The 14311-nt window shown below is 38.3% G+C and overlaps 1 protein-coding gene and 1 pseudogene across 1 annotated transcript in view; one reads left to right on the forward strand and one right to left on the reverse strand.

The window, feature by feature from the left end:
- The window catches only part of Ttc27 (tetratricopeptide repeat domain 27), a 166355-nt gene that overhangs the window by 92368 nt on the left and 59676 nt on the right, over positions 1–14311 (forward strand). The gene's annotated exons all lie outside the window — the stretch shown is intronic.
- Positions 5104–6721, reverse strand: LOC102006714 (annotated as a pseudogene).

Below are 14311 nucleotides of genomic sequence, written 5' to 3' on the forward strand. Positions count from 1 at the left end.
ACCAGCGGGGGCTACAAAGTGAGCTGCAGGCCAGCCTGAACTGCATAGTAAGACCCTGTCTCAAAAAGACCAAAAAAAAAAAAAAAAAAAAAAAAGAAGAAGAAGAATTGTGAAACTCAGGTTTTACTATATAACTCTTCGTTAGGACAAATTGTTTTCTAGCTACTCTCATTTAGTTATATAGTGATGCTCGGTATTGATTTCAGCCAGAATATGTCCCATAAAGGTGTTTTTTGTTTGATCCCAAATGGAAGGAATCTTTGAAGCCTCTTGCCTGTACATTGTGCTCCCTCCTACAAACCTTGTCTTCATCGGTAAGTTGTGCATTGTGCACTGCCACTAGGCACCCCCATCTCCTGTCCTCAGAAAGCACTCTATTAAGAGGATAGCAAATCTCAGCTTCCAACACAGGTAAATGGTGTGAATTTCAGCTTAGCCTACCAAATGGGCAAAACCCTAGCATATATTATATCCTAGGTAACCCATCTTAAGGACATCCCCAAGTCCCTATAAATATATCCAACGAACGACCACAGGGTGCCTCTCTCCCATTTGGGGGCCTACTTATGTAGGTTGTTTCCATGGTGTGGCTATTATGAATTGCACTACTATAAACATGGATGTGAGTGTGCCACTGTAGTGTGCAGACCCTACTCTGGGGGCATGTGCTCAAGAGTGGAATAGTTGGTCGAATGCTGTTTCTGTGTTTTGCCCTTTGAGGAATAGCTCTACTGACTCCCATAGTAGTTGTACTAGTTTATGTTCCCATCAGTGATGTGGGAGGATTCCTTCCCCACCCGCACCCCAACGCTCACTAGCATTCCCTATGGTTTTTGTTTTCCTGATGATAGTTATTCTGATGAGGTGAGATGGAATCTCAGTGTAGTTTCAATTTGCCATTGTCATGGATAGAGATGGTAGACATTTCATATACTTTCTGACCATTTGAATTCCTTTTGAGAAGTGCATTTAGTTAAATTTCCTACTTGTATTGGATTCATTGTTTTATGGGGTTTAACTTTTTAAAGTAGTTTGTGTATTTTAGTTATTAATCTTCTTTCAGATAAGCAGCTAGCAAAGGTTTTCTCCCAGTTAGAGGGTTGACTCTTCATCCTGTTTCCTTTGCTGCATGAAAACTTTTAAATTTGATGTAGGCCCATGTATAGATTCTTGCTATTGTGTCCTGTGCTTTTGGAGTCCTGTCCGGGAAGAGTTTGCCTGGGCCTGTGGCTGTTTCTCTTATGTTGTTTTCCAGCAGTTTTAATGTTTCTGGTTTTATATCTAAATCTTTGATCCATTTTGGTGTGATTTTAGCCTATGGTAAAAAATACCTATTTTCAGATTTCTGAAAATAGATATTGCTCTCTAGTTGCTTCATGTTGCTCTCTAGTTTTCCCAGCATCATTTGTGTAGAGTTTTTTTTTCAGCATATGTTTTGATCCTTTTGTCAAAAACCAGATGACTGCAAATCTGGTGTGGTGGTGTGTGCCTGTAGTCATGGTACTCCCGGAGGCTGAAACAGGAGGATTGCAAGTTCCAGTTTAGCCTGGGTAACTGAGTGACTCACAAGACCCTCTTTTAAAATAAAAAATAAGCCGGGTGTAGTGGTGCATGCCTATACTCCCAGCACTCGGGAGACTGAGGTGGAGGATCACTGAGGCCAGCCTTGGCTACATAGTGAGTTTAAGACTAGCCTGAACCAAATAAGTAAGACCCTATTTATTTCAAAAACCCAGTACATGAATGAATGAACAAACAAACAAAACAATAAATAATGAATGGCTAAAAAAAAATGAGTGGCTGAGTATGTAGCTCAGAGTATGAAGACTCTGAGTACCATTTCTTGCACTAAAAGCGATCAGATGGTTGAAGGTACTTGGGTTTGTTTGTGTCTCCTTCTGCTGCGCTGGTCAGCTTTTCTGTTCCTGTGCCCGCGTCATGCTGTTCTTGTCACCGTGGCTTGCAGTGTGCGCTGAAGTGCGGTACAGCGATGCCTCCAGATTTCACTGGTGTCTGTTGTAATTTTACCTTTCTCATTTTTCATTTTATTAACCTTTTTCTTTTGGGAAGTTTGGCTGTGGGCTTATCGATCGTGTTTATCTTTTCCAAGTATGAACTCTATGAGCTCAGGAGGCAGGAGGGTCACTAAGAGCGTGAGGCCCCGCTGGACTACAAAGTGAGTTTGAGGCCATCCAGGTTGGACTACGTAGGGAGACCCTGCCTCAAAAAAACAAAAAACAAAAGCAAAGTATCAGCTTTTGATTCCTTGTATTTTTTAGTTTTAAATTTCATTAATTTCCACTCTAAGCTTTATTATTTATCTCCTTCTACTGGTTTTGGGTTTGATTTTTTTCCTGCTTTTCTAGGACCTCAACATGCATCATTAGTTACTTAGTTGACCCTGGTCTTTTTCCCTAATGTAGACACGCGTAGCTCGAAACTTCCCTCCTGAAATTGCTTTCCTTGTGTCCCGCAGACTTTATGTGTAGTGTTTCTAGTAGCATTTGATTATAGGAACTTTGAAGTTTCTTCAGTGATCCACTGATGGTTTAAGAGTGTTACAGTTTCTTTTGCCATTGATTCTTACTTTCCCTCTATTGTGATCTTATGGGATGCATGTGATTAGTTTTTTTTTTTTAATTATTGAGACTTGGCCTAAAATATGGTCTATTTTGGAGAAAGTTGCATGGTGTGCTGAAAAGAAAGTATATTCTGCTGATGTTGGGTGAAACACTGTAGATATCAGTTAAGTTTGATGAGATTAAAGAGGAAAATAAGCAGCTGAATAAATCAACAACTCAATTGAGCAGGGAGTTCAGAGAAAAAAACAAGGAGTTGAATGAATTAAGGAAGGCAATCCAAAAAATGAGACTACTTTGATAAAGAGATAGGGTATGTTTTAAAAGAACAAGCAGAAATCCTAGAAATGCAAACCTCAGCAAGTTAAAGGTTTGTTTGACTGATAGTGCAGTTTAATAGTGATTTTTTTTTTTTTCCTTTTTGGATCAGTTGACATTTTTGCGATAGTGGGCTGGTGAAATCCTCTGCTATGATTGTCTTACAATCTGTCTATCCTTTTATGTTGAGTAATATTTGTTTATGAAATTGGGGATGCCAGTGTTCAATGTATATGTGTTTACAAGTGTTACCTCTTCTTGATGAAGTCTTTTCTTTACCAATATGCAGTAACCTTCTTTCTCTTCTGACAGTTTTGGTATGAAGTCTACCTTGTCAGATAGGCATATAGTTAGGCCTGCTTGCTTTCAGGCTCCAGGTGCTTGGAGTATTACTTCCCATGTTTTTATTTTCAGTCTGTGTATGTGCTCTCCCTCCATCTCTTGGTCCCTTAAGTATTTTCTACAATGCTAGTTTGGTGGTCTTGAATTTCGTGTTTATCGTAGCTTATACTGATCATGGAACGTCCTTATTTCTCCTGTTTTGAAGGATAGCTTTGCTAGATATCATAATTTGGATTGGCAATTATTTTCTTTCAGGGCTTGAAAGCCTTCATTCTAAGCCCTCCTGGGCATTCAGATTTCTGCTGAAGAATCTCCTGTTATTCTGATGGGTTTGTCTTCGTAAGTTATTTTGCATTTCTTTCTGATAGCTTTTAATATTATTTCTTTGTTCTGAATTTCTAAATATTTTGGCTATGATATGTTGTGGAGAGGTTCTTTTTTGATCATATCTATTTGGGGTTCTAACTGGTTCCTTTATCTGCGTATCAGTCTCATGACCCAGTTTTGTGAAATTTTCTGCTATAACTTCAGTGAATACATTTTTAAGCCATTAGCCCTTTTTCCAAATCTTGGAACCTTGTTATTTTTTCCAGATTTATCCTTTTTATTTTTTTTTATTTATTTTTTTAGAACTCTTTTTTTTTTTTTTTTTGTACTGAGAATCGAACTCGGGACATTGTGCTTGCCAGGCAGGCACTTGTGCTGCTGAGCTATGTCCCTGGCCCTCTTTTTGTAAAAAATTAGTTCAGTTTATTGGAAAATCTTAGGTATACATAATGATCACATTCATCATGGGGAATTTGTACCTGCATATGATATAACTTAATTCTCTCTCTCTTTTTTTTTTCCTATTCAGGAACTCTTGCAAGGTCTGTCAGTGCTTCATATTCTTTTTCTTTGATCCTGTCTGAATGTTCTAGTACGTTCAGTCTGTCTTTAACTCCTGATACTCGTTTGGTTGATCTTACTACCTAGACTTTCAATTAAGTTTTTCACTTAACTTACTGAGGTTTGCATTTCTAGGATTTCTTCTTGTTCTTTAAAAAAATATCCCATCTCTTTATCGAAGTGGTCTCTCATATTTTGGATTGCCTTGCCTAATTCATTCAACTTCTTGTTTTTTCTCTGAACTCCCTGCTCAATTGAGTTGTTGATTTATTCAGCTGCTTATTTTCCTCTTTAATCTCACTGATCATTTTATTTTATATTTTATTTATTTATTTTTTTGACAGCCAAAAGTCTTCCAACAGTTTATTAGAAAGAATGTGGACATTTAAAACAATCCCACAGTCAGGAACATAAATTGAGGTTTTCCAGCTAGGGTAAAAGCTGAATTAATAACAAATAAAAAATCCAATAGTGTATCAACGACTTCATTCACTTGCCTTACTGACAGTGCAAATGCATATCTGGTCTAAGTGTACAGACTCCCAAGCGACAATGTAAGCTTTCTTCATCCTCCGTGCGGAGAGATGTAAAAGATTAAGGGCCAAACAATACCAAATGTCTACCCATTCAAAAACCATCTAAATTAAGGGCATTCACTATTTTAGCTAAGATACATCTGGAACACTGACAAATGATCACTTACATACAATAATGTGAAGTAAGCTTTTTGAAAAATAAACTTTAGTGGAACAGTTCTGAAAGGTACACCAGAGGAATGGCAGGTTACTAGCTTAAGATATCAGCTAATTTGAGCCCATGTTTAGATTCTAAAATTTAGTTACCTTTCCCTGTGCTGAGAACTTCCTATCTTGTCAGTGACTATGTTATGAAGTAAAAGAGACTCAGGTGAAATTTTTTAAGTCTCAATTGCTGTACCAATTGTGTAGGACCTCCATAGCTCATGAAAGTCTGGGAAGTGTTCATGCATAAGGATAATCCCTCACGTGACTTGAAATTGCCCCATACAATGGTACATTATCAACCCTTAGTGAAACCTTAAAGAAAAACAAAACGAACAAAAACAAAAACGAAAACAGAACAGGTTGGAAAAATGGATTAAAGGAGGCACATATAACATCTGCCTTTAGAGCTATGAACTCAGGAATTCTCTCAATTATGAAATCTTGCAGAGAAGTTATTTTCTTTTTTAAAATTCAGGTGATGACATTTGTTTACTCCAGATCTGACATTTTTTCATCATCACTGTCTTGGGAATCATCATCTGCTCCGTCTCCTTCCAGTAGATCTACATCCTCATCACCACCCATGTTGTTCATCATCTCAGAGAAACAATCAGAATTAGACATGTCTTTATCAGAATCATCATCCCAGTCTTTCCAATTATTGAAGTCCACACTGAGCCAATTAAGCTTTGCCCTGTCTTTTGTTAACCTAGGCCATGACTGGCCAGGTGCTCCTTTTCGTAAACAACGTAAAATTGATCTCTGTTCTTTTATGCTTGGAATCACTTGGATCAATACAGTGAAAAAGATCAATTTCATTTAAACGTTTAAACTTATCATGTCCTCCAAGACAACCGAATGTAAGTTTGGATTTTTCAAAATTTACATTAACATCTCTACTTCTTCAACACGAAATTCAATGAAGACATAGTCCTTCAATCATACCACTTTGCAGAAGTAGGCAGTCCTGTGAATGGGGCAGGGGACCAGTCGAATGGGTGGGTGGGCCTCTTTCTGGTGGCTGCTGGGGCTCATCGATCATTTTAATTAATAGTTTTAAAAATTCTTTGTCTTGAATTTCACCTGCTTCAGTATTTGAGGTTAGCTTTGGGGGAGTTGTGTATTTTTGGAAACATCTTGTTGCCTTGTGTTCCCATTTTAGTTGTGTTTCTTTGTTGAGGTTTGTAGCTCAGTTAGGAGAGATAATTTCCTCAGCAGTACTGAGGGAGTCTTCTTGGAAGTGACTGTGTGATGTGCTGTGGATTGTAGTTACGTCTCCATGTGAGTTTCCACTAGGTCTTTTCTGGATGCTCATAGTGGTGCTATGAAAGAAGGAGTAACTACTTGAGAAGCTGACCAATTAATTGAGAACTGGCTTAAAAATATTTCTGCTACTGTATTTGACTTCCTCAGGAAAAGTCAAGGAAAGAAGTAAAATATTGTAAGCTAGGAAAATCAAATGTTAATGATATTTAGATCAATTTTAATGGTGTGTATAGAGAAGAGAGGGAAAGTTCTAACTAGAGGAAAAAGGACAGAAAGAAAAATGGGGGAAAATAGACAGAAAAATGTTTGTGTTATGGCTTAGATTCACAATGTCTCCCAGAAGTCTCTTGTATTCAGAAGTAAGGCTTCTGGAAGTTGATTGGATCATAGGGGCGCTATACTTATCAGTGGATTGATCTGTTGATGAATTTATGGCTGAATGTGCTGTTCAAATGTGTGGATTTATGGGGCCTGGCTGGAGGAAGGTTTTTGGGGATGTGACCTGGAAGGGTGTGTTCTTATACCCAGCTTCCTTTCCACTCTCTCCTTCTTGGCTGCCGTGGGTTGAGTATCCTCCCTCCCCATACCCTTCCACCATGCTATTTCTCCCTTGGAGCCAGCTGGCCATAGGCTGGTCTTAGACTCACTATGTAGCCCAGGCTAGCCTTGAACTCACAGTGGTCCTCCTGTCTCAGCCTCCCCAGTGCTGGGATTATAGGTGTGCACCACCACACCTGGCCATTACAGTTTTTAAAAGTACAATTTTATTTACTTTTCTGTTATTTTAGTTTATTAGTATGTGTTTAATAATGTTTACAACTAACTCTTGATGGAAAGTTGGTAACTGTACATAACACATCTTACTACCTTTTTGCATCTCCTTTCCCTTCTCTCCCTTACACTTCTCAATCTTCTTCCTTTTTGTTTTTTGCTTTTTTTGTACACGTTTGCAGTCCATGGTGTTTACATTCCTTGTGTGGAGCTGGTATGTGTACATACAAGTTAATTTTAAGATGATGATTTTCCTTGTTTTCTTCCTACTCATCTTTATTTCTTTTTTCCTGCCTCACATTGACATTAATTTTCTGAAAGCAACTACATTCTCCCATATCTTTGTCTTATAATTGAAAGTCTATAGAATGGATCTTGCAACACGATTTTCTAGAGATATGATAGAACTCTTTTGATTGTAAAAGATTCAGCACACATTTGCTTGGGTGAGAAAGAAAATTCATTGGGTCATGTAAATGAAAATCTAGTAGATCTGTCACCAGCTGCCAAGCCAGAGGCCTGAATCTGGGCCCTATCTATCTGGATTTATTTTCCTCCTCCCTGTGAAGAGTACAAGAAAAGCCCACATAAATTGAAAAGCTTCTTCACAGTTTGGCCAAATTGAGAGGGTAGCTAGTCTGCTGTGCTTAAAAGAATAGAGAAGCATTTCAGCTTGTATGGTAAGGGTAGAACAAAAGCCAGGAGATATGCATATATAGATTCTACCAGGCTTGGGCCACTAGCAGGACCCAGAAAAATGTTGCAAGTCTGGTCTTATTGAAACTTCTTTGGTGCCAGTGCTGAGCGTGGTAGTTGTCAAGACAAGTAGCTGAAATTTTTAAGCTCTTTTTCAACTTCTCAGTTTCAGATATTGCATGAACTGATTTCAGAGGCTCAGATGATGGCAACACGGCTTTGTAACTCTTTCCTGCAGCAGATGTGATGGCCACAGGAAGCCCGAGCTTAGTAACTCTACTGGAAAACTGCAGTTAGTTTCATATCTCACAGAACCGTTTCGCAGAAGTGTGGGGGCCCGAGTCAGGCACCCTCTTCTCTGATGGGCCTACTTCAGCTGCACAGAGAATGGGTTTTTCTCTGGTAAGAGGCATTCAATTATCAGATGATCGGGGAACAGATGTGGAGCAGGAAAAAGAGCGATTGGTACATAAACTAGGATGGGAATTTAATGCTCTATATTTGGCATTATAAATTGGCAGGGAGTTTATGGGTGAAGAGAGACCAGAGAGGCATTTTGTTTGTCTTACCTGGTGTTTTGAAAAAAATTAGAGTAAACATTTTCAGATTTCCTGTTTAAAAACCTAGATTTCTTGGCTTTCCTTAGAGAATCAAAAGATGTAAAAACACTGGATCAAGATCCCATGTTGGCAACAAACCGCTAATGCTGAGCAGTGACTCATTCTTCTGGATTCTCATTCACCAGACTACTTCATTCATTCTCAAAAACCGGCAGTCATTTCTGGGCATTTGAGCGGGTGATGCTCCATGCAGTGCAGGTATCCCTGGCAAAGCAAGTAGAATCTTACTTCAGCTGTGAATTTAGATTCTTCTTGAGTCTTGGCTCACTGAATTTTGTGTGGAGGTTCATTGTTCATGTGTAGCCATTGCCACACAATTGTGTTAAGAATAGCAGTGAGTTGTGTGACGTTACAAAATAAAATGGACTATTGGAATAGCTGAGATTGGTGTGTATAAGAGGGTAGAAGAATGGCCTTTGGGATTTGAATCTGATAGAGTTCTTCAGATTCATCACAGCCATTGTCCCATTTAAATATTCTTTGCATGTGTGAGAATCTATTTTTATCCTATTTAATGGACATTTAGATGAAAACTTTCTGCATCCTAAAAAAATGTGTAACTATATTTTCCCACAGGGAAATAGCACCTCATAGCTAGAAACTCCAAACCCTTTGCATTCTGTGAAGATTTCTGGCCACTCACATATTGATATAGCAAAAGTGATGTTACAGGCTGTGCATAGTGCCCTGGTGCTTTATTTATATCGACTTGAGTACCTTTTGTAGTTCTTTATTAAGTAATAAATTATGTAGACTGAATGGATAAGTGGAGGAAGGAGAGAAAAAAAGAGAACATTTGGAGAGAATGAAGACTGAGGCATGCAGCGTGACTAGTTGAAGAAAGCGAATTTATTGCCTGCAAGCACTTCCCTTGGGAAAGATAATTCTGTTGGCAGGAAGAAGAGGTGTAAGATCTCAAGGAGAAAGAATTAACTTACCTCATGCAAAAATGTGGAATAGGAATTTGAGGGAAGAGAACAGCTCGGACCAAGTAAGGTCACTCACTGCTGTAGGGTTTCCTACCTTCTCTAGAAAGCTGCCCCACTCTGACCCTCACTCAGAATTGTTAGCGTTTGGTAACAAGTTATGTATCATCCGCTGTGTTCCTCTTTCGTAGAAGAGTTATGGATGGTCTGTGGGAGTTGGTGAAGAAGGTAGTTCACCAAGGTGAAATCCTTGACAATTTAGCATTTCCAAATATGAAGATTTTACTGATTACTGTTTAATCTTTAATTTGTACAGTTATTTTGTCTTTGCAAAGGTTGTAAATGCTAGATGTTACTTTTGTGTGAATATTCAGTCTGTAATGCAGTGTACATAGAATAAAGTGGAGTGTGGTGGCTCACACCTGTAATCTTAACACGTGGGAAGCTGAGGCAGGGGATCGCCATGAGTTTGAAGCCAGACCCTACCGTCTCAAAAAAACACTAGAATAAATATTTGTGGAATGGTGTTTTTTGATCAAACAAGTGCTTTTGAGAGTATAATTTGATGGTCTGAACCTTGGATCTCCTTATTAATATAGGTTACCTATGTGTAGGTACCTTTGTTTCTATAAGGCTATTAACAGTATCTCCTCTTTCATTGATGATTTTAACAATATGTGTGTCCAGAACCATCTTTTGGTTTGTTGATTTTCTCTAGTATTTTTCTATTTTTTCTAACTTTTACTTATACCCAATTCTTTATTATTTTCTTCCTTGTGCTTACTTTGAGTTTAATTTGCTCTTCTTTTTCCACTTGACCCATGATGGAAGATTATATTATTAGCTTAAGTTCTTTCTTCTTTTCAACATAGGCATTGATAGCTATAAATTTCTCTCTAAGCATGCTTTTGCTGCATCCCATACATTTTGGCATATTACTTTCTGTTTTCACTAATCTCAATATGTTTTTAATTTTGCTGTAATGTCTTTCACTCATTGGTTATTTAGCAGTTAAATGTGCTGTTTAATTTTCATAAACTATTTGTGATTCCCCAGATTTATATTGTTATTGATTTCTAATTTAATACCATTGTGGTTGAAGAACATACTTTTTTTCCATTTTTGAGACAGGATCTCACTCTGTACTCAGACTGGCCTCAAATTCAATATGTAGCCCAGGCTGGCCTTGAACTTGGGATTTCCATCTCAGCCTCCAGAGTACTGGGATTACAGGTGTGCACCACCCTGCCTGGCAGAAAACATACTTTGCATGACTTCAGTCCTTTCAAACTGATTGACTCATATTATGACCTAACATATAGTATATCCTGGAGAATGTTTAAATCTACTTAGGAAGAGTGTGTTTAAGTGGAATGGTCTGTAAGTGTCTGCTAGGAATAGCTGTATTTCAGCATTATTCAGGTCTTTTATTTCCATCTTTTGTATAGTTATTCTTTCCATTATTGAGGTTACATGTGAAGTCTTCAAATATTATTGAGTTACCTATTTTCCTCTTCAGTTCTCTTGGTTTTTGCTTATGTGATTTAAGCCTCTGTTGTTAGGTACATATATAATTGTTACATCTTCTTGATGAACATTTTAGCATGAAAATATACATTTTTTTGGTCTGAAGGATAATTTATCTGTGATTGTGTCACTCCTCTAGCTCTTTTTTGGTTATGCAGGGTAATTTTTTCCTACTTGTAACTTATTTGTCTGAATCTATAGTATGTCTCTTGTAGATTATATTTCATTGGATCATGTTTTTCCTATCCTTTCTGTAAATCTCTACAGTAATTGTGGTATTAAATCCCTTTACAATTAATTACTGATCATGCACATGTCTGTCATTTTGCTGTTCATTGTCTTTTATTTCATTATTGTGTTCTTTTTGGTTAAATAGTTTCTTCCTAGTGTTCCATTTTAATTTCCTGTCATGCTGTTATTTACTACCGCAGGCAGCTGTGAAATTGTGTCTAATTGTTTTGGTCAAAGGCTTTCACTGAACAAGCTGAGTTAGGTTAGATAAAGACAGCCTGCAAGTGGGCTTTTGTCGGGAATTACCAGACTGGGCATATGATGACCGTTTTCTGAGAATGAGGCTTTAAAGTAGCTCCAAACCCATTCTTCTCTCTCTGGTGGCTGCCGTGATTGTGAGCTGTTGGTTTTTAAGTCTACTACAGAGCTTGGGACGAGGGAATAGGAGTGGTGCAAATTAAAATGACACAAAGCTTGCTGTTTTTAATTAAGATTTAACCATTTCTCTTAAATAAATGCTTCCTGTATTGTTACAGGAAGCATTTATTTGGTTGATTTCACAGTTTTCAATAAGTTGCTTCCGTATTTTTTTTTTTTTCTTCTCGTTTTCTGGTTGTTTTTATCAGGGAGAATATTCTCTTATACCATTTTTGATGATGTCCACTTGTGACATAGTATTAAACTGGGAGACAAGTACTTGCTTTTTAACCTAGTATCTCTTAGTTGGGGGCTGACCAAAATAAGGATCTAAGCTTTTATTTCCTTACCCTAAAAATAGGTATTTTAGTATCTACTCGGGATTGTTGGAGAGACTGAGGTAATGCATTTAACAATAAATTGGGTTAAAAACTACCCTCCCTGTCAAATGGAAGGATTTGACACTGTCACTGTCAAATGGAAGGATTCATAGGCAGTTGAAAAGGTAAAAAATAAAAAGTTTGTATTACTGAGAATTGCTTTATTTATGGAAGCAAACCCACTCTGAGTATTTGGGAATAAGGGCTTTAGTAAGGGAGTTAGATTTTACACAAATATGGGAAGAGCTGGAGAAGTGAAGGTGTGGAAGAGGGAATCAGCGGAAGGGACAGGGTCATTTACCAGTCCACTGGGAGCACTGGCACAGGGGGGAAGTCAGGGTTTACAGACCAAGCAGCCAAATGCTTGCAGCCATTGAAAGGACACGATGAAAGGAAGCTTGTGGAGTGGTCTTTGGAAAACTGCGTATTTTGGTAGCTATAGCCCTGTAAGTCCACAGCAGAAGTCTTACTGGACCTGGAGTTGCTGTTGATCAGCTGGGCTAGCAATTGGAAAGAGAAGTGCGGCACATACAAAGGATGAGCTGGGATTTTAGGGTGGCTCTGTGCCTTTGCCGTGGAGTTGATTGCTTCGCTCTGCCTTTCAATTCCCCAAGTTCCCCTCCAGCCAAATAACTTGAAAACAGAATGAAAGGGATTTTAGGAAACATAGTTTCCACATTAAGCAAGTTGACATAGCATCATTCAGTACCTGTGAGCATGCAAGGAGTCAGCCCTTTAATTTAGGGGTTTATTTTTTTTGGAAAGTGGCGAACTGCTAGCGGATATTTTGTAGATTGTGTTATATAGTTAAGGAAGATTTCTCATATGGGAAACTTTAAACATGTTTCTCAAGAGGTCTAAATAGGAAGCATGCGTAGAATATACAAGGTTAAACATTTATTTTAAAAACCATGTTTTATTTAATAGAAGAGTTCCTTAGAGGCAAATTAGGTTTTATATATTGAACACTTTTCTAAGAACAAGGTAAGGTGTCAAGCATCTGATCATTTCTAGTTGGCTTTTGGTTGACATTGGCACACAATTTTTATATTTTGGTTTCTTGAATTTTATTAGCATGATGTCATCAAGATCAGTGACTGATGAGGTCTCATGGGATGGTGAGACAGTTACGGTCCTTGCAGATTAAATTATAGCATAAAATTCATGTAATTCTGAAGCAAGATAAGACAAGTGTCATTTTCTCTGTACTGGTGAAAGCCCACTGGATCTAGTGTTTTTTGGTTATTGGACAGAGAAAAGCACATTTATGATATCACTGCCTACTTCCCAGTGTCTGTCTCCACAGGAAGGAGATCGTATCTGGAGCAGTAGTTGTAGTTAGAGCCACCCCTATATAAGTTGTAATAATCTATGATGTTTTCTAGGACCCATATGTCTTCTCAGTTTAAATTAAGTGAAGCTACCCAGATATCTACACACTTACATACTTCCTAGTATATCTTTCAGGGTTTTGCTAGTGACACAAGTCTATGTGGCTTTTATAGATATGCAGCGTTGCTTTACGTTTATTCGTTTAACAGGGAGAGGAAGCTTCAGGGGCTTCCATGTGGCCTTTGTGCTGCCGTTGTACTCATGAGGGGGACGCTGCTGCCTGCTTGATGGATCTAACCTGACTGCGTATGTAGGAGCTACAGAACCACTGGGTGGGTTCAGACTAGGGCCACTGCAGGATGGACTGACTCTTATAAAGTGCCTCACTCACAGTTGTGTTCTAGCTCCTAAAGGATTAGCATTAACTAGCCACTAACACTAAAAGAGGTGTTTTCCCTCAGGATGCAAATAGCTGGTAAATGGTTACAGTTACTTGGGGAAAGACCTAAGAAGAAAAGTTATGTTGCATACTTGTGTTATTGTAGGGTCCTTCCTAAGTAATATTGCCTTCACTTTTTTTTTTTTTTTTAATTTAAGAAGTTCTGAGCCTGTGAAGTGTAGCATGGAGACTCAGACACCTGCTTTCCAAACCCAAGATTTTTTAAAAAAAATTGTTACACAGATCTAGTTTGAACTTAGCTGGCTGCCCATCTGATTTGGTCCTAAAGTTTCATAGTCAGTCATATACTTAAGATCTGTGCTAGCCTAACCAATCTAATTATTACGCTGGGTATGCTTACTACAAATAACTATGCTTATCTTGCTCCCAGGGGTTCAGTGCTGTAGGTAACTCTCTACTATCCTGAGTTCTAATTGTCTCCACTTGAACAGGAAGATAACCAGGCTTCCCCCAGCTTATACCAGACATCTCCTATAGCACTTCTCCAGTTTGCTGGTTCTCTCATACACAGTGTATTTCTCAAAGCCATGGTGAAGAGAACGTCCTCTGGGGCCTGCTACAGAACAGAGTAGGGCAGGGGATAGTTGAGGAGGTTGTAAATGATAAATTAACAATAGCCTCTTTGTTCTCAGTTGTTGGATTCCTTCCTCCACATTACGTAAAGGAATTTCCGGTATCTCAACTTTGTTTAGTTTTGGACATATTTGAGTCCAGGTTTTAGTCTAGCAGTGGAGCAGATAATTTTAGAACTTGTCTCCAACTGCTTGAGTAGGCACCGTGAATCAAAACTGTCCAATGAGTATCTAAATTCAGCC

This window comes from Chinchilla lanigera, unplaced genomic scaffold, assembly GCF_000276665.1.
Source record: "Chinchilla lanigera isolate Chin_1 unplaced genomic scaffold, ChiLan1.0 scaffold00040, whole genome shotgun sequence".
NCBI classification, from domain to species: Eukaryota; Metazoa; Chordata; class Mammalia; order Rodentia; family Chinchillidae; genus Chinchilla; species Chinchilla lanigera.